The sequence below is a fragment of the Temnothorax longispinosus genome, chromosome 2 (assembly GCF_030848805.1).
Source record: "Temnothorax longispinosus isolate EJ_2023e chromosome 2, Tlon_JGU_v1, whole genome shotgun sequence".
NCBI lineage: Eukaryota > Metazoa > Arthropoda > Insecta > Hymenoptera > Formicidae > Temnothorax > Temnothorax longispinosus.
This window is the reverse complement of record NC_092359.1, coordinates 20,984,471-21,006,383: the sequence shown is the minus strand read 5'-3', so window position 1 is coordinate 21,006,383 and position 21,913 is coordinate 20,984,471. Positions and strand designations below refer to the sequence as shown.

The 21,913-nt window shown below is 39.5% G+C and overlaps 1 protein-coding gene and 1 long non-coding RNA gene across 5 annotated transcripts in view; one reads left to right on the top strand and one right to left on the bottom strand.

Moving 5' to 3' along the window:
* Positions 1-21,913, bottom strand: part of LOC139808516 (uncharacterized) — a 333,331-nt gene that overhangs the window by 54,341 nt on the left and 257,077 nt on the right. Inside the window, exon 1 of one of the 4 annotated variants that reach the window (XM_071770575.1) lies at positions 1,799-1,937. The exons of the other annotated variants lie outside the window; for them this stretch is intronic. The gene's annotated coding sequence lies outside the window, so the exon portion shown is untranslated. Of the gene's footprint in view, positions 1-1,798; positions 1,938-21,913 lie in introns of those variants that run through there. 4 annotated transcript variants of the gene reach the window in all.
* LOC139808527 (uncharacterized) overlaps positions 2,961-21,913 on the top strand; it is a 200,278-nt gene continuing 181,325 nt past the window's right edge. Inside the window, exons 1-2 of the long non-coding RNA XR_011730889.1 lie at positions 2,961-3,101; positions 3,554-3,595. This is a non-coding gene — a long non-coding RNA (uncharacterized lncRNA). The remainder of the gene's footprint in view (positions 3,102-3,553; positions 3,596-21,913) is intronic.

Sequence of the window (21,913 nt, the reverse complement as noted above, 5' to 3'; positions counted from 1 at the left end):
ATATTTTTAATATATTTTTATTTAAATATTCTAAACTTCGCTGATCGTAATTTTTAAATAAATCCTATTATTTTGGTTAATCTCACACTTCTGCAGTTCCTTTGGTATTCTCGAGTCGTTATCAGAATTTCATCGATCGTTTAAAGTGGTCGTAATGTGGTCGTTATCAACAACCTCAAACTTCCACCGCTAACGGGCTTCTGCGGGCCGCTTTAAAATTCACTTAGTAGAAGTGCCCCTTTTTTCGTTACGCCGGAAGATTTAAAGGAGCAGCATGCGCTTTGCACCCAATGACGGCGGCGGCACGTTTTCCCGACGTGTGGCGAAAGAAAAACGAGGATACTCGCCTGCCTATCTATTATCTGGTAATTACGCGGCGTAATTACGAATCTCGCATGACTAGTGCCCTCCCTCCCCCTCAACCGACCCTTCCGGTTGCTTTCCGAGAGAAGTCGGAAAAATAGGATTCCGCCGGTGATTATGTTTTGCATTTCCGCGCGCAATTACGCCTGATTGCCCCGTCGGCGAATTTTGCCTGGTGGTTTTTTCGCGCAAAGAACGCCCCGCCGTTCTTCTCGGCGAGAGCGACGCGACGGGATGAAGAAATGCTAAGCATATAGCTACCGCCCCTCTCGTATCTTTATTACCGTTACTCAGCGGTATGGTAATACAAAAGGGGATCCCTCGGATTAAGCTACGCGGGCTCGTTTCCATGCCATTCGTTAGCGTCTACCGTCTACCCGTCTTTGAGAGAAGGTGCCGCGACGGAGTTCACGAGTACGTTTGCAGTTTACAATGCGACGCGATAGGACGCCGGTGTTTCGTATCTCTCTTCGCCGTTTCGACGACGAAACTTGTTATTAACCGTGCAGCGCGGTTATATATACACGGAAGGCACTCACTCCACGATGGTCCACTTGGCCGTGTGTTTGGATGACAAATGCTGTCGCTTAATAAAGGAGAACTATCCCCAATTATAGATACGCAATGTGCGTCGTTCAAAAGGACAATTTTAATATAATATCGCGTATAAACGTACGAGGAAAGCGATCCGCGCTCTCCTTTTGTGCGCGTCGCGCGAGAGCGAGAGAGCAGGAATTTTATTTCGGAGTCGCGGCAATAAAAGGAATATCGAATAACGAAATTTCTATAAAGCTTCCTCATACAAGTTTTGCGTTGCGTAATTGCGCCCCTGTTCACCCTATCGTGTTTTTCGTTCCTGGGGGAAGTACATCTGCAAGTTTACTACAAAATCCACATTACGGAATCCGCCGCGACCGACATGCCCATATCTCGTTTACTGATAAATTGGAAATTATACCTAGCGGGGGAATTGGCGTGCCGGAATCGCTCCCGCAATAATACGCATATCGACACGTGTTTGTATTAATTTGCGATGATAATGAAACAATTGTTTGCCGAAAGTTTCCTTCGTGCGATTCAACCGCTGTTTATGATTGAAATCGATTTATTTGCGCATTACCGAGAGTACATTCGTCACGTGCAAACACACCGCGCGCGAGCTCGCGATAACCGAAACTATGAGACGCCGGTAAACATTGATCGACTCACGAAATTGAAATTCAACGGCATATGTTGTTTACCCATTGTATCCCGACGCCTCCGTCCTCCGTTAATCAATTGCAGAAGATTCGCGTGTTATGCCGCATCCGCCGGTACATACCACAAATATCAGAACAAGGCCGTGTGGCTTCTCGGCAACACGAGTGTTCGTCACGTACCGCGAAAAAATCGTGCAGGTAAATGATAAAATAACGAACGAATAGCAATTGCTCACCTCACGGTCGCCCCGCCGTCGCCCGATGCCTCCTCCCAGGCCTCCTCCTTCCCTTCACAGACCTCCGCCGTTGTCGCATCTCCGTCGGAACACTCACGAAAAGATCTCGTTCACGCCCGAAAATATCGTCGCTAATGATCGCACGACACTCGCACGGCACTCCCGGTATTAATCTCGCGACGCGCGACGCGTACTTGGTTATACCGCGATAAAAGAATTACGGCGAAGAAGCTACGAACGAAGGTATGCGATCCGCTCGACGCCCGTGTCGACCCATAAATCTCTCGCAAGTAGACGCTACATGGCGGAGAGAATTTCGCGAATCGCGCGACCAACTTCACTCGTCTGGAGCAACCGTCGCGAGAACGATACGCACTTGCTGCTTCCGCACACTTTTTCGCACTTTGAACAACGAACGTAATGCCCCGGGCAGAGGGCATTTACTTTTACGCATTGCGATATAATTCGTGTACTACTCCGCGTTACAATCTGAAAGCAGCGATGGTAAAATGGGCCTGGGACCGCGAGCGGAGCGGCGGCGCGAACGTGGCTAACGGCCGCGGCGCGGCGTCTCGGCCTCGGCAACTTGAACGGTGGTGGGGATCGAGTGGGGTTGGGGTGAATGCCGGAATGCGTAGGAGCCTACCCCCACTCCAGGCCCAGCACTTGTTTGTGTCGCACGCTGCGCGCCGAGCCGCCCGCGTCCGGCGTCGCCCGCACCGCGATCCCGTCCCGAAATACATAAATCGGGAAAAGTTGGGGCCGGCTATTCGGCGATTACACCAAAGTGTGATATATCAAATATGTTATCGATCACGTTCTTTCGGATGATCTCGATCTCGCTTTTCTCAACCGTCAACTTGACTTGCGTCGCGTCGCGTCGCGCGGCTTCGGTATGAAGTTGCCGTCGCGTCGTTTTCGGAGCACGGATCTCGCGGCGACCGCGACGCGACGGTTGCTCCCGGCGAAACGGCGAGTGAAGTTGGCCGCGTGATTTGCGAAATTATCTCTGCCATGTTGTCGTCCACCTGCGGGACATCCGTGGACGGGCCGCGAGCGTCAGGTGGATCGTACAGTTTCGTTCGTAGCTTCTCCGCCGTGATTATCCCGTCACCGTGTAAGAAAGTACGCGTCGCGTCGCGAGATTAATACCGGAAGTGCCGTGCAAATGTCGCGCGATCATAAGCGTCGTTATTTTCGTGCCTGAACGATATTTTCGTGAGTGAGTGCGACGGACGGACGACCGAAAAGGGGAGGAGGAGGAGGCCAGGGAGGCATCGGGTAACGGCGGAGCGACAGTGGGGTGAGTAATAGTTATTCGTTCATTATTTTGTTGCTCCGTGGCGAATTTCGTTAATACTTTCTCAAGCGCGACACTTGATTCGCCCGTTACGTGATATTCGTTACTCGTACAATACCGCTCGAGGTTTAATTCCGGCTACTCCGGCATATGCGAGAAGGAATATTACGTCACGAACGTTGCGTCTCTCTTATTCGCTCAATCGTTAATATTACTTGCACGATTTTTCGCGGTTATTCGCATCGCACGATTAATTATGCGAAAGAGTTGCGGAATGCGGGAATACGCAACCGCTCGCGGCGGCCGCGATTGTTTTAGTATTATTATTTAAAAATCAGATATCTGTTAAAATGACGTCTGAAAAATTTAACGCCGGCGCGATAATTATTTACTTCAAGTATTGATCGATTCTCTTGTGGACACCGTTTTAATGTGTGAAAATATTTATGTTACAGATCAACGCCAGGGTTTCAAACTCCGCTGCTGCGCATCGGCCGGTGAGTTATTTTTTTAATTCAATGTCAAGGCAATGTTTCGGCAGAAAGCTGCCCCATTCTGATATCACTGATACAGAGCCTTACCCGTATTTTTCTTCGCCGGACATGATCGATCGTAGCCGGTAGCCGGTGATAACAAACGCCCGAATATACCGTGGTATAGCGTGTCACGTCGTGTAAGTGTGCGCGGTTTACGTTACATGCAACATTTACACATTTACATCCACACGTGTTCCCACCTCCTTTTCCCACCACCATAGGTCCGACTAAATCTTTGAAGGAGCAACGACAATGCTAGTAAGTGCAGCCCTTCGTTCACAATGCCCATGCAGTAACAAGGTTCGTGTAAAGTGCTCGCAAATCAGACTCGATAAAATGGTAATCGCATCCACGGTAGAAGTTCGCTCGAACGTCCGCAGGGAATGGGAGGGAAAAGAAAAAGCGACCGTAGGTCCTTACTCGCTGACAGTTCTTTCCAACGCGCCGCCAATCAGCGTTCCCGACGAAGTTTCTTTCTGCCTTCAAAGAACGCCGCAAAATGAAAGGGTTGATAGCGCATTTCGCGTTAGCGAGAAATAATTCAGATTTAAATACACGCGGATTAAAAAAAAAAAACGAAATAAATACGCAGCGGCTGCAATGGCTGCGAGGTATCGAACATCGCAAAATTTGACTAGGGGGGAGGGATATAATGAAAAGTTTGTTACCGATCGTAGTGTGAGATCGCTGATCGTATAACATGAGTTTCATGCAAGAGTTCTCGTGTAAGAATGTAAGACAGGCGGGTGCCGTGCGCTCACGTGAGCCGGGAAGGAGAGGGGGAGAGAAGTGAGCTTTTATCCTCGCTGAATGTCGGCAGGAGGAGTTGAATGAACTTCTAGAAAAGTTTTTTTCGGTGATTTATTCGTGTCGTACGCGGCAGGATTTACATCCGCGCGCATTCGTTTTTCTTTTGCGGCGAGAGACCGCCGGGAAAGCCACTTTTGCTCCGGAAAACGGTGTACCGAGATAGAAATTCGGTTCCAATTCTATTCTAAGCCGGGCTGCACAACTAGCTAGCTCTGTAGCGCTCGCGCGCGCGGTTGTACGGAAATACAGATCCAATTCACCCCTCAACAGCTCGCTATAGACGCGTCCATTTTACGTTGACGCGCGAATAAAGGCGAATGACAGTGAGCTCACTCATTATCTATTAACGACTCGCTTGCGGTTGATAGGCTCGAGACATTGTTTCGTTCGCACGTCCACCCATTTCCGTGAATAATTTAGAATTTCTCAAATGGTTCAAAAACTCAAAAACGCTGTGCCCGCAACATTACGAGGCAAAACAATCAGTTTTTACTTAATCTCCGCACGCTCGTTTCTCGTTTCGCTGAAATTTTAACCGAATGTTTCATTAAAAATTTGTATATTGGATATGTTAATTATGCTGTGTAATGAAAATGCATAATCCTTTATTCCCAACGTAATGAAGTTTTCTTTTCATCCGATTATCCCACTTCATAAATGTATTTATTGTGTAGCTCATCAGTACTGTTAATTTCTAATTACCACATAATAATCGCTCTACATATATTGTACGTGACGGGAAACGGGTGTGGTTGTGACGGCTAATTTCTGGATTAGGGAAGTCCTTCTCATGTTATAGTGTTAAGTCAAATAGATTCTCTCTCGTGACGTAACAAAATTACTATTTAACCAGCAAAAAACATGTAATTCACAATAATGCGTGCAGTTAGTTTATTTCCTTAATTTTTATTAAATTACCATCTCCCGCTCTGGCTATTACCTATAAAATTACGTATGTATTTTAGTAAAATTTTTAAAACACTTAGAAATTACTTGTGCTTGAGGCACTTATTTATCTAATTAGAAAAAACTAGTTAGATGTTAGTTAAATACGATGAGTAACAGTGTAAGAAATCTGATCCAGCTTATATACAGACAGTAAATAGATGGTTCTATCGAAAAACGGGCTCCAGTGCATATCTCGCTACATAGAACTCAACTTTGTGTTATTACTTGTACCTGCAAGCTTTGGATCAAATGTCAGTGGCTCCGCGGATTTCTCGTTGCGCGTTCGGAAACAAAGAGATCGTTAGGACATTTATACGGTACGTTGCATCGATAGTTCAAGCGAAAGCTTCTTAGCCTACTGGTGCTGCAGTCGGTGAAGTGCACCAATCGATATGCGGTCGTACGTCACCGACATCTGTGCGCTACATCGACTGATGCAGCACAAGCTTTGTCTTGCCTTTCCGCGGATATTTCGCAGGATATTTCATCTCGAGCTTCTCATATATTCGAAGGCGAAACTCAGATCAATCGATTGACATTCAAATACCCCGTGGCAGAGCGAACTATCTCAAAGGAGCCAGACTTCGCTCTTGGTTCGCGGAATATTTTGTCAGCATATTCATGTAATTTCATATATATAGTTATTATTTACATACTAACGGAGATCAAAAGTAATCTCTTACATCCGGAGCTCCTTTTCCTTCTTGATTTACATTCGTCTTATTTCGGGAAGCCTTCAATGTCGAATAAAATTGTACCATTTTATAGTTATAAATATTAATATTGTTATAAATAAAAAATAATTATTTTCATTGAAACGCGCATTTTTCTACGATATAAAAATCACGAAATGTAGGCGTGAAATTTATATTCCAGGATACACACGTTTGAGGATACAAAGAAAAACATACTGCAGCACGCTGAAGTAGCAATATCGGCGAGAACTCCCATATGATTATAGCTGCCCTTGATAACCAATATCCGGTGTGCGAACCTCTATTGCTAGATACATACACGCGGGATGACAAATATGCTCTTACTATACGCCTATGGCGCATATATTATTCATAACGCTATTATCATAACGCGATGTCGACTGGTTTATGAAGTAAAGCTGCCACGCTCGATAGTTTGGAAGTGCTCCAGATGAGAATAACCACGAGGATCATATCTCGCGATTAACAAGACACGGTGCGACAGTTTCGCGTGCCAGGAGTTTTTTTTTTTTTGAAATATCAAAATTCGAGTCGCGTGCTATTTCACGCGAATGACTCAGCTGTGTTTTCTTACACATTCTCGCGATAGTAACGGAGATAATAATTTTTGGGATAATTTAATGATGCCTGCATATAAAGAGACATTAAAGAGACTCCACGCTTGGGTAGCATGTCTGGATGATTTAGTGCGATGATAACACGGATCTCGGACCTGCGTCGTATTTCATGAGCGGTGATGATATGCAGTACGGATGGATGGACGTGGCCACTTTTGCCGGATGGACCGGTAGGAAATGTCCATCGGTGAAATGAGACTAATGTACTTGGAGCACGTGCGCCAATGATGACCCACCGTTTACGCTCTGTATAATACATACAAAATATGTTATGCCGCGAAGTAGCTTCGCTATAGAAAAGGGTTTTTGTGGCAAATATTTGTCACAAGCTCCAGACTACACAAAAATTTAACCAAAAATTATTCAAAGAAAAATTAGAGTAACATGTCTAAACTAGTTCTTCTTATTCGTTTTCTGCATTTTGGCGTTTTACATGAGTTTCTACTTCACCGAACTGTTAAAGTTTCGAAGCGCCGGGAATGAGCCAAGTTCATAATTTGCAAGATCCATTTTAAGTAGAAAAATATATAAAATAAAATTTAAAAATAATGAACCTTTTTTTGCTCCGAGCTTTTCACGTATCAGTATAGTAGCGCCCGTTATATTGTTGACCATCAAAATATTAAATATGTTAAACATGAAATTTTTAAAAGCTTTTTTGCTTCTCATATTAAACGTGCGATAGAGGAGTAAATAAATTTTTATCTACACAGAACGTTACAGAAAACAAAGTATGAAAATACTATACACAATTTTTTTTCATAAAAGAGATAGCTGCGTTTTTCTATTCCTGCAGTTGCCCCAGGCATATATTAAGTTGTAAAGTTACGGCCAATAACATAATAAAACACTGTTTGCAGACTGTCTACCTACATATATGTATGTATATACATATAGGTATATGTTACGTAGTTTTTAAAAATGAAATTACTTTGAATGTTGTCACATTGCGCTATTTGATTGTTTCGTTTTGCATGAAATTCAATTTTTAATATTGCATTTGAAACATATTACTTAGAAAAAAGTATAAAAGTAAAATATGTTTGTAAAATGTAGTTTTCAAATAAATAGCTTTTAAAATGCTTTTAAATTGCGTATCACTTGTTTCAAGTATATACAATTATCTTTATATATAGATAAATAATTAATCTGATTAACAAAAACGCGACTTAAAAGGAAAACGAAGCTAAATATATAATTTTCGTCATTAATACATTCACAGCTTTTAAGTTTTCAACCTTTCTCTGGCCCTAGTGTGAAATTAATTTTACTTTTTAGTAATTGTGTATGAATGGAAGGAATCGCTTAACGAAGAAGTAGTTAGTAATTTTTAATTGTGACTGAAGGATTAACATTCTATTTTCCGATACATTTAATTAACTTGTACATGAATCTACATGAAAACATGAATACTATTTTAATCCGATTAAGTTCAATTATCCAGCTTTTTGTTATAGCAAAATGAAGTACACTTTATCAACCGGTGTAATAATTAATAATTAGTAATAATGATATTATTACCAATATAGAGAAGATTAAAGTGATAATATTAGTTGAATTTAACTGATGTTACCTTGCATAATAGAAAAATAAGATTTACTTCACGTTTTGAATGGTTTAAAAGACATAATAGCTTTATATCTGGTAGATCAATTTGAGATAATAAAATATAAATCTACGAGAGTTAAGCGTAATAACTTTTACGCGCTTTTAAATCTTAATGTGAAATCAATCCACTTGCTTCCGTGACCTTTTGAAATGGAACTCGGACGGGTTCGAAGTGAGAGAAGATTCATTGCGATAGATTTTAAGTTTATTACTCGTGAGTTTTCGGACAGTGAAAGTGCAGGAGTGTGGTAGAATTCCAAGCGTGCTCCAGGGACTAGAAGAAAGACATTCCGAGATCGTTACCCGACATTTGGCTCCGATATTGAATGAGAGTTCTTCAGACTTGAGCTAAAAGAAGAAACTCGAGATTAAGTAGGAAAGAAATAGAGATCACGATGGCGCGATAGTGCTTCGGTGTTATTCCACTCCGGTCATTTCGACCGATTCATTTGGTAACAAGTAAATTGAAAGTTTCATTTTGCCGTATATATACATGAAAGTTTCAAGCCCGCGGTAAAAAATTGCAATTATTTCTGCATGGTGCATTGTCCACGTGCAAAACGATAACATCAAATAATTCCAATTTGCATGTTTACGCGGCAGCTGCATAGCGTATATATAATCATCAAAAAATTGAACGGCAGGAATCGCGCGTTAGCCCGATCCAATATCTTCTATTGTGCACTTCATGTGTAGCCCTCGATATTTCTAAATATCAATATCTTAATTAAAGATATCACATATTTTACTTTAACTGACAATTACATTTAATGAAATATTTGTTTCGCAAAACACGGGATGCGTAATTCTACATTCTCGATTATTTATCGTTATTATATCGATCCTCGAAATTCAAGAGCGTTGTCATATTGCACGGATGAGTGCAGCTTTTTTAACGATATCGCGTGTATGCACGTGCGTTTCCGCAATATTTATATATCATCACTCTTTTTTTTGGTTTATCCATATAAACGTGCGTGCTCCCGCGATCGAATTTTTCAATAGATGTAGCGATATCGTGCGAAACTCAGCACGACGCGCAATCCTAATACCAACGGGATACATAACGATAAGAGATCGCTGACTTTAGATATAACTACTTGCGTGGACCGGACGCCAGATAGGAAATTAGTTTGTTCTCGCTAATCGTGGCGCGTGGTTTACGTGTGTGTTGCAGGACTACGGCTATTCGCTATACCCTCGTAGGTTTTGCTATCTTGTGTGGACTATCTGCAATCTGGACAGTGACACATTGTTGCTACGTCGGATATTTCTGTAACAATGAAGATCTGTCACGATACACGCAATCATCCCTATGACGCGTGTGACGTGTCATGTGGTTTTAGGATTAAACTGTATCATCATGCGCTACGTATTAAATCTATAATTGCGAGATAATGTATAATTGCGTCTCAGAAATGCTCAGCCTTGGTAATTTAAGGGAATTATGTGAAATACTTTCTCAAGTAGTTTTAAATTTATTAAACATCAGTTGATCTAAATAATAATTCACAGAAATAACGATAGATACAGTGATACCAAGCGCAATTCTCATAAGTTGTCTAAAAATTAAGAAATCAGTATTCTTGTGCAGTTTACGTAGATTTCGTTTTTATCTATATTACAGAAAAGAATGCAATTTGTTTCTTAGTATTCGGTCTTCCATTAATGCCGGTTCGTTATTGATCCTTTGTCGCAAGCGGAAACGTTCAAGTACGCTCGAAAAAGCGACGTGGCGAAGTGCCGTGAAGAAGCGTTGCGCTAATACTTCTCTGCAAAATGAAAAAAGCGGAAATCGGTTTACTAGTGTAAGACACGATAAATATAGCACAATTCTTGCTAAAGATGCCGAGACACAATGACGATCAGGAACCCATTATTTTCTCCTCCGGTACTTGATTACCGCGCGACATTCAATTGCTGCATTCATAAAATTTTCGAAGACCACCCTCGATTCTTATTTATAATCAACGTTTATCGCGGAAAAATGAAAAATTGCGCGACAGGAAAGACGCAGCGTGCAATAAAGAGAACAACAGGAGAATAAAAGTTCACCGCAGTGAATTTCAATCCAATCGAGATTATGATTTGTTTTCCGGTCGACTGACTCACTCGCGCATTATCAAGGTGGCGCTTGAAGAAGCGCTGGAACTGCAGCTGGAACGAATGATAACGCATGTTACGAACAAAGCAACGATCGGGAAAAGATTGCCGTGTATTTCCGAAGCAATTCTAGCGTACATGCCCTTTTCCCTGGGGCAGCAACTTTCCAGATAAATCAAATATGTAGCGGAATGTGCGAGGCAGCGGCAACGAGGTGGGGGTGGAAATAGACTCGGTGTCGGGCGTCGGAGGGCAAAATCCCCTCGTCGAAGCTTCCGCACCGAACTGTCTGCATCTCGCAGCTACGAACCTGGAAACGCGATGATGTCGCGCGTAATTAATTCGCCGTTGCAGTTACATTCTCCTTCTCCTGATCTCCGTTCTCGCCACTCCCTTCCCCCTCTTCTTGCTTGAAACCTCGGAGATATCGGCTGTTTGTAAATAATTCTAATCTAGATATTGCAGCGCCGTGCATGAAAATTGAGCCTCCGAATTCGCAGCGTATTAATCAGAATACAAGATAACATCGAATATCCGTGTCGAGTCGCGCTCGCAACGTCGGAGTTGCAACCCGAAGATGTGTGTATTAACAGACTATATACGTTGAAATTATACGTCGACGCGTATGTTACGTGTGAGATATCGATAATTTTGGAGCTGAACGGCTTCATTACTCGAATCATTGAAAATCGGATTTGTACGTGTATATGTGTGTTGTTCGTTTAAAGTCCAGTTACCCGCATAATCCACCGGAAATGCGCAAAACGAAACGTTATTGTTCTCAATTTGAACGTACTTGGGTGCGTCTCAGTTTTTTATCTCTTATACATATGTCATTCTAACTTTTAACGTGAAGCAGTGCGTGAATAACACGCTACTCAAGATAACTTTTGATTGTATAGTCACCTGTGTTTTGCGATACATACGTAAATTTTCCTGCGTGCATTGTCAAAAATACCTATTTTGATAAAAAAAAATTAATATACTTTAATTTTATATGAACTTATACAATTTTACAATATATCTAATTATAAAACATAGCGTCTCTTCTGTGATAAAAAATTTTAGATTTTGTAGAGCTCAATACGTGAACGATACAATTAACTCTTCAATTATTTATCCATCGATAACTTTGTACACGTTTCGTACTCCATTGCATTATAATTGATGCAGACGATTTTGTTTGCGTGGCTTGATTTTCTGTGATGAAATCGGCGTAGCATAAAACATTGTAGTGCAAAATCACCACGCAGTGGCGTTTAAGGAAAAACAATGCTTCTGCAAAAAGCAAAAGCACGAAAATAACAATATTCGTGACGCTAGAACGAAAGATCTATGTCCACAATTTTTTACTATATTTTAATATTACTATATACTCTGATATGGTTTATAACTGTATTTTAATATAGCTATATTTTTATATTGCTATATTTTAGTGACAATTGTAACGTTCCTTGTACCGACCCTTTCTCTATCTCTCTCTATTTTTATAACGCACCTACCGCTCCTTCATTATTTTTGCCCCGGCAAAATACTTTTATCTTTCTCCAAACATTACAATCGCCGCGAAATAACGACGTAGACCCAGTATCGCGATGCTCACGCATTCATTAAACGCGCGCGTGACATCGTGTTATTTTTACACGTCCTGACTTAGCACCGCCCGCACGTACCGCAGATATATTGCAGGAAGTTCACCGAATGTTACTAGCGCAAGACCGCAATTCGCTTTTGTTTGCGCGCGTATACATCTGCTGTTCCCCCATATCCGGTACGTATCGGTTCCGTCCGGTCGAACGAAAACGGAAACTAATTTTACGGGTCGTCAAATCGGTTATCATCGACGTGATTCCCGACTTAAGCGACGTCGGCGTTTATTACGCGGATGCGAATGTGCGAACGTGCGGGACACAAACAGGGGACTTCGCACTACCGTTCGGCGAACAAGATATGACGGATGTCTTTCCACACAGACGGCGATATATATTCTCCCGCGCATCTCGAGGCGAAGTGCGAGAGAGGGGGGAACGACGATACGGAAAGCTGCGTGTATCGCTATTATATAGTATGCGGGACTTTGACGTCTTAAGATGGATCGCGCCGTTTCTCGAAATGTCTATCGCGTAAATCATTACTCGCCTGAATTTCTCTGCGTTTTGCGGAACGAACGAACGAGCGAAAGATCCGTAAGCTATGTTTGAGATTTTCTCTCTTTCCTTATGCTCCTTCGAAGTATTACGCGCCTTTGAGCGACTCGCGGTCAAAGAGGTTGCGAAACGAAGTAATTAATGCGCCGCGTTTCTCGCGCGGCTGCAAGCCCTCCTGTTTTCCGAAGAGTTTTCCGCGGAGCGATGCAAATTACTCTCGATGTATCTGACGGGAGAGTTTTATTGGAGATTAAGCGGAGAAGTGATGGTCGGAGATATGAGATTATCCATTATGCGTTTCTGGCTTATAAAATTACGTGCTTGATTTTATCCACTACATCCACTGCGCTTAAAAGTTCCCGAATTTCTGAATTATCGATTTTCCAAATTTAGAATCCTGATGAGGAATCTGTATTATGTGCGGTCAAGCAATTAAAATCGCTAGGGGAGAGCCTCAAATTTCTATTATTCACGATTATTAATACAAAAATTTAGATACTTTCTTTTGAACATAAAATAATATATGACTATTGTATAATTTCTTTCATATAACAATACTTTCGCTTATAAACACGATTACTGTTTAAAGTAAAATTTTCATATTAACTTTATTTGATATTTAATATTAAAGACATGACGAGCGGTATTACTGCAGCTATTTATTTGCAGCAGCTATAGGGAATCGCGTCGCATTGGTTATTAACGAGAAAACGCTCTGTGCTAATAATACCGGTTAATTACGAAGTTAATTGTAAGATAACTAGATAAGCGCACAAACTGCCCGACAAATTTGTTAGGACGCTTACGTACTTCTCTAATTGATTTTAACAGCGCGAATGCGAATGCATTGTTTCACTCGGTGATTTAGCGAGTACGCGGTTGCCCAGCGCGTATACGCGATACCATCGATAACATGGCATATCAATATTACGCGGCTACGTATCGTAATCTGCGCATGTAGCGGAACGCTTTCCTATAATCCGATCACTCGTAACAATCGCTCGTGGTGATATATTTTCGGGCTTTCAACCCTATTTTTTCTTTTCCCGGCGGAAATTTCGGTGCGGCGAGGATTATGTGTTTAACAATGCGGTTACGCGAGACCCTACCTGAGAGACGTAATATGATTTTCTGTGTACTTAATTAATGAGTCGGGATATCATTACTGTCGCGTGGTACGTGAAATTTACACACGTCTAAACGTTGATTAAAATTGAATAGCCTTTTTAATGAGTCCACTCGTTGAAAATTACGAAAATTTAATAAATGAGCAGGCAAAATAACGAGCCTACCAACAAAAAAAAGGCATTAGCATTAGCGAATTAACATATTCGCTACAACAATGCTGGCGTGCATTCGTGCAATTGGACACGTCCAAGCCGCATTGAGTAGGAGCGAGCACGTTACGTTAAAATAAAAATATGTTAATATGCACGTCGTCATTTGCATTACCAACATGCAATCTCGTGACGTGATTATCATACATTTCGCTCTTAATTTTCTAGTTCACTAATCGATACCATTCGAAACGACGGCGATTGGTAGATAAAATGCAACACTAACTGAATTTTCATTCGCTTAATTAGCGAACCGATGTATCATTTCGATTGTATAAACATGCTGTCTAAAATTCACTCACGTTTGCACGAAAATTTACGATTAGATATTATTCCAAATTTGCTTCCCGCGTTGTAAACGATCGATGATAGAAGCGTAATGTATCAGCGGAGGCATGAGGCTGAACGTAATATACTTAGTAGATGCGTTAACATCAGCAAAGTAGCTTAGTCCTTAATGACTGAAACGCGGACTGAAACTCACTCTGAAATCTCATTTATGAGAGTGCATATCTCCAACTCCGTCGGGATTCGCAATTTACGTCTTTGTTTACCGTCTTGTCCGACAGTGCTCTTTGCGCTCCGAGCGTCAGCGGCAGTCTAGTCTTGTTTCCTTTACGTCCTTGCGGTATTTATGCACCAGAATCGTGTCTCAGTCGAGAATGAGTACAAAAGTGCGCCACATTAACATACGGTTCATTATATGTAATCCTCGCGGTCTCGTTTTCGTACTATTCGCGCTTAAATCCCGAGTGCTCGGCGCAGCATAGTCGCGCGCTGTCTTCAGCTAGAAAATTATGAGAAATATTATCTTATAAGTGCGTACCGTCCTTTGTAATTCTTCAGAACAGTGGTTTTTAATTTTCCAACGACTGGCATTTCTCATCTGATTCTTAAAATACGTTTTAAAATCTTTTGTAAAAGAATTTTAATTTGTCATGTTAAAGCATAATCCGTAATAAAATTGAGTTTGCGAGTTAGTTGCATTTGAATTTGTGCCCTTCAAAGAAGACTTCGCGTGTTAAATTCATGATTGATCTGCCAGCTGATATATCTATCTACAAAGTGTTCCATGTTCTGTGTATTTTCTTCATCTGTGAATTCTTCGAGCAATTCTAATTTCCTTAGTAAAAATTCAATTGCATATAAATTTCAGCTTTCCAACATTCAATTTTAAATATCTTTTCTTTCTAACTTGCAAGTTAAAATTTAAAGTAACTATGATTTTATATTATAAAAGGAATAGCATAATTACATATATTATAGGAAAAATAGTGTCATTTTACCTCTTTCACCTTTAAAATTTAAATTTTATCGACTCCCAATAGTCTATGCAAAAGTTATTTGTGGATCTTTATTGTAGCTTTGTCTACATAAGAGAAAACTTGAAAATGTAATATGCATGATACAAAATTACGTTGTCAATTTGCAAGAGGTGTTATTAAAGATGACGGCGATATGATATTAGAGCGTACTTGCTACTGCACGTGATACACCAGAAAGAACGGTTTTGCTGAAGTATCTAAAAATTTAGCTGGATACAGATTTGAAAATAATTTTGTTGCACCATCAAAATTTTTAGATACTTCAGCAAAACCGTTCTTTCCGTATAGTGTCTCGGGGATGAAACAAAATTATCATGTTATGTGAAGCATTTTGTTAAGATTTTATCGATGCGACATGGATGCGAAAGTGATGGAAAATCGAGGCCCTCCAGCTATGATGAAACTTTCTTAATCATCGATAGCTGGCATTATGGGATTCTCATATAGGCGAGGAAAACGTGTATATGTGTATGTGCTATCAGAAAATTGCAGAATCGCTCTCCAGTTACATCCACTCGCAAATTTAGATTCGCTTCTATTCGAACTAGCTAATCTCATGTAAGCGTAATTTCTTTATGGATCTTGCAATTAGCTTTGCATTTTCTGAGATTTCTGTTTTCATATAATTATACAATATTCTGAGGCACGAACGTGTCGTGTCACGCACTTCTTTACGTACGAAAAATAAAAATATAAAAAATAAAATAAAGCTAAACAGCAAAACGACTGGCAATAAAGAGAGCTATGTAAAAGAAAACACGACGAAACGCGATCTCACGATAGTCAGCAGCATCCGGGTTGTGCCACACACGAACGAATCGGCGGTGGGGAACATTATAATGAAATCGGTTTTCGCTTAGCGCGCTCTCAAGCGGCCTTTATTAAATCTGCGATTTCGTCGCCTCTCTCTCTCTTTCTCTTTCTTTCTCCCTCTCTCTCTCTCTTTCTCTCTCTCTCTCTCTCTCTCTCTCTCTCTCTCTCCTTCTCTTTCTTTCTCTTTCTCTCACACCCATGCTTCTTTTTTTATTATTATTCACAGCTTGCGATCTTACGGCCCTATTCTCGACGACGGACTGAGGTGAACCTGTCTATTGCCCTTTACTCTTTTTTCCTTTCTTGCCTTTCGCCGATCTCGAGTGAACTTACAATGGCGGGCCACGCCGTCTTTACTGCTCGATGGTCTCTTCCGTCCATCGCCGTGGATTGAGAGGGAATAAAACCGTAATGCACGTGAAGCGCTTAACGGTAACTCGACGTATTCAATTTAGTCCGCACTCCTGTATTTCACGCTCGCAGCAGGCGAACCTGTTCTCGGCTTTCCTTTACGACCAGACTTGCACTCGCAGATGCGACACTTTCCCTTATAGAAAATAAATATTTAGTTCAAACGAGAAAGCGAAAAGGCAGTGCCTTCTTTCAAACTTTTCTCAAGTGTTGCGAATAAGTTAAAGTTGTCTTAACGCGTCCCCTGATTTCGTGGATACGATCCTTTATTTTCCGTGGAAATGTAATGAAGGATTAGCCTTTCACATGCGGGCGAAACTAACATCACTTGCCGCTCGACATGATAAAGCGTTTTAAAGTTTAACGAACTCTAAGCGAGATAGCAATGATTATCCGAACACATATAATCGCCATAACTGTAATATTTTAAACTTTCAAAAATTTAGAAATAGAAATAGATATTGATATTGATATTGATATTTAAATATCACTTGACCTAATAATTAACAAAATTTCAAGGAAACGTGATCATTTCGAGCTCGCGAGATTGTTGAAAATTGTCTCGATGCTTTTTTTCTCCTCTCCTCCTTTTTCTTCCGGACGAGAGTGTGCGGAAAGTGTTTCTTCCCTGATGCAATAGAAAAACTAATTTTCGGCGTGATCTGGGTTTCATCGCTGGCGCTGGAAATACGGAGAACGGAATTAGGAGAGCGCTGTTAGCCGCCGGCTGAAATGGGCTTCGGGTCTCGCTTTGGCCGCGCAGTTAATTTTAGTTTCGTTTGGAACATTTTGTGTCGACGATAGCCGTAGGCAATTCTCTTATGCTGTTCGTCGCACACAGGAAAAATGTCGCAAAAGTTGCTGTTTTAAATACCAGCACACTTGGTAAATAAAATATTCATTACAAGTCACATTCGGTCAATTTCTATTTTTATAAATGTATTGGTGATAAAAAAGAGAAAAAAGGATATACCTAAAAAATATATATTGATATACACACAAAAATAAACGTAATTAAAGTGTTTTACAAATAATAGCATGCCTGCAGCTTGATCAAATTTTCAGAGAAATTTAATGCGGTAGATATTTGCGAACCGCAATAAAAAATAAAATTTATTACGCCAGAGAAAAATTCTAGATATCTATAAATAATATATTATATATTTCAAACGGTCAAAGTTTTTACTTCTGAATCAAGATCAATTAATTCCATTCCAAAAACGAAGGATGCTAATCATTACGGAACTGAACTGTCACATCTCTCTCTCTCTCTCTCTCTCTCTCTCTCTCTCTCTCTCTCTTTCATCAATAATGCATATTAATCAAAGATTTATATACCAAAAACGAGTAACCGATAATGCCCGTGTATATTATTAATACTTCAGCGATCGTTATTTTTCTTCTATTAGATATTTATCCTAAAGCATATTTTAAATATGCTTTAAATAGCTAAAAAAAAGTAATTTTTTTGTACGATATGACAAATTTTAATAATTCCCTAAAGGTTCGCAGTGTTATTAAAAAATGCAATTATGGAAAGCACGAAAAGAGCATACTATTCATATATTATTGAGAGGCGTGACGCGGTCGTTCCAATATGATAAACGGTGAAAATTATTTGCTAACGCTCATATATAATTAAGTTGAATAAAAAAGTAATATATATCGCGTGGACGCAAAAAGGGATTTTGTCGAATCCGATTTGCGCAGTTCATATTTTATCGGAGCACAAATGCAAACGTTATTATCGCGTAATTTTAACCAGAATAGTATATAATCTGCTATTTTTTGGCATACAATTTCATGTTGGTATTCTTTCGAGTTCACTTCACTTTTCGTCCTATGAGTATTTTATAAATGCATCTCGCGTACTTGGGCGTACCGTTTACCGAGTTAGAAATCGGTCATGCCTTAACTGTTTGCCGATATCGGCAAATCAGTCGGAAAAGATATAAAATCCCAGCGCGATACCCTACGATACACACACACATACAGAGCGGCTTAACGAACTTTTATTAAAATAGAATTTGAGACGCACGTTGCTCACGTGTCAGACGCTTGGTACGGTGGAAACGAACCGGCAAACCATTTTGTATGTTCAACGTGACTGTGAAAATATGCGTGGGCATGAAACTAAATTAGTCGCAGTAAGAATTTGAAAGTGGTTAAAAACCTTTCGCCGAGTCCGCTAATAGCAGCACGTACGAGGTATAAAAATGGATTTTGCAAGTACCGTCTTTTTTGCTAATTGAGCATGAAGTTCATTACAGGTCGCGTTAAAATTCTTTCATTGAGTGATACGTGATTTCGTCATTTTATTGTAGAAACATCTTCCGTACGACCGCGACGCTACAAAGGGAAAAATCTCAAACTACATGTTATCTCACAAACATCTTTGAAAATAATGAAAATAATGTAACACCAAGTAAAATCTACTAAATAAAATAATATTAATAACGATAAAAGCCAGAAAGAATAAATGTATTTCACGTTGTGTTTATTAATTAAAAATATTAATACCTTTTGGAGCCGGCAGCAAAAAGATAAATTGATAAGACCCACGAATATAAAATCATGCAATGGATATGGGAATGTCTGTTCCGTATCATAATAAATAACAGGTGCAGACATGAAACGGAAAAACGACAATGTTTATATAAGGGATAATACCAGCATAACATCGATACGTGCATAGCTGCAATTGTATAATGGCACTTCGCTTTAACGTCGATAAAATACGTCGTGCTTCGGTATGAATAGCTGCGCGTTTTCGTGTAACAATGGGTCGCAACAATGCGTGGAAGATAAAAATGTAGCTATATGAAACAACAATTATAAAAATCTCGATTATGGAGATACGGATATTAGATTTAGCTCTGCTATTTCCTATTATCTTGTTTTTTACCTCTTATTTTTGTCCTCTTCATATTTTACTGAAATTTAATATATTTGATATGCTAACGTTTTTGAAGTAAGATATTAGAATAGTATATAGGGTATCGAAACCATATTCGTATTGTTAATAATCTAAAAAGTCAGTTCGAGTGAGAGAAAGGGGAGAGGGGGGGGGGGACTTTCTTGTTCATCTATCGCGACAACTTGGAATCGATAACTTATTCGAGCGCAGTTATGTGTGTGCAATCCTCTGAAGCATTAACTATATAGCCGCCCGCATTTCTTCAGCGCCTCATCAATTTATTATGCATGCCGTAAAACAAACTCGTATAAAAGCGAGCCATAAAGGCCCCAGGTAGGTCAGCGTGCAACACCGCAGCGTCCCGTGTAATCGATGCCCCCTGAAACGTACGTGGGGGCGAGGCGTTCAGTGTTGTAATATCGCGGCCGTTGCAGGTATTCCGGGCAAAGGTCCGCCTAGGGAATTGCATATGTCGTCATCGCGTTGTCAAATATTCAAGTCAATCTAAAGTGCCGACGGCTTCCGGCCAACTATGCCCCGAACTAATCTAACTAACTCGTGAGCAATTGAACAGCAAGTTCGGAAAACGTGCTGCTAAGTCGGTCCGGGCGCCATAACATTCGGTCGCACGAACGTGCATCGTATTAAATGGCTGCTGACCGAGATTCATGGACTGCTTGACATAAATTCATTGATAACATGAAATTTCCACGAGGGACTGCGACGAAGATATACGAGCGTTAGCTGCTTTGAACTATTAATTATGCGGCGAGATATTAATTGGAAACTAATTTCGGAACGTAAAATTTCGCAGAGATGTGGTATACATATGTATAACATGTATAATTTTCACTATGTTCCATGAAAGTAAAAACTTGTAGGTCAAAGTATAATAATTAAAAAAATAATAAATGCATTGATGTACCAACTAAATTAAGGCAAATTTAAATTGCAAATTAATTTTACTTCGAATAAAATGATTAAGCCAATCTTATTTTTCTGTTCGCTGATTTATGTTTATTGATATAATGTATAATTAGAGACTGTATTTCGAAGAAGAAATCACCGATTTGCCATTTTATCAGTCAAAATTATGCTAATTAGATCGTGCATGAAATACTTCTGAATGCGAATTGGCATTTATATAACGGTACGAATATTTAGCGTTCGAATATTTTTAAATGCCATATTTAAATGCCAACTTTTATTTAAAATATTTTTTTTATATATTTTTTATGATTTCAGATAAAATACATTTAGTTTCGAGAAGCTATTTTAAACTTAAGATTTGAATTATATGAAAAAACATCATCTTTTATTTCGAGTTACTCTTTATAATTTATCTGAAATTCATCAAAATAATAAAGCAGTTATATATGTATTACAAATATTTTTTTTAAATGTAAGCATAACAACGGATAAATGTGATTAATGAAAGTCTGATAATAAATGGCACATCGCAAAATTTTTTGCAAAGATTCGTAGACCTTATAAAAATGTAGTTTTATTATCACATTTAAAATCTTATAATAAATTTATTAATAATAAAAATTATTATTAAATATTAAATCAGCTTTGGTTCTTAGAACATTTAAATCAAATAAAATTTGACTTTATAAAATTTATAAAATTTATGCGCTAGCTAAAAGTGCCAATTATACGTTAGGAAGAATATTTCTCTTGATATTTGTGAAACGGCAGTGACGTTGAATACATTAATCATGTATCCTCTTCTTGAAAATTTAAAATAATTTTTAATATATTGCACAATATGCTTTGTATTATGCCAATAAAACTAGAACATTTGTTTCATGATTTATGTAGACTGCACATTGCACGCGTGATATAACTTCAACTGCTTGATTCACGATGGTCACGAGCTGGACTTGCTATTCAGATAAAAGAGGCTAATTTCATATTCTTTGCGTGCGCAAAAGCGAATAGCGAGCAAACAACATATATCAGTACGTGTAGAGTAAATAAACTACCCTTCCTTTTATGTCCGGCACGGTTCACTAAGGGAGGCCTCGCCTCCCTTCTTTTACAAAAATCAACCTTGTATCACTTATATTTGCTTAAAGACTAGGTGTTTTTTTTAATAAAATTTGAAGACTTATCTGCCAATTTTATCGACATTAATGTAAATATACATATAATAGATTGTAAATGTACGCACACACATTTTGCATAAAGCGCGTTTGAGGTAAAACCATCTCGCATGTGGCGTATCATTTAATTCTAAAAGTAGCGAAATATTATCAAAATTCGTTTATACGTCCAGCGAGTCGTTTGCCGCTGATCAAAGTGGAAATATGGCGTTAATGCGCAATTTAGTTATAAAATAGTGGATGTAAAGTAGATAATCATTACTTATGCTGTATAGAGTGTATAGCATATTTCGATTTCGATATCACACCGTAATTTATATTTTAATGTATTTAGATACACTCCAACTATATTTTACGTATTTGTGGTATTATCGTTTGTTAAATAAATTTTAATTTCTTGGTATTCTTTATACATGATC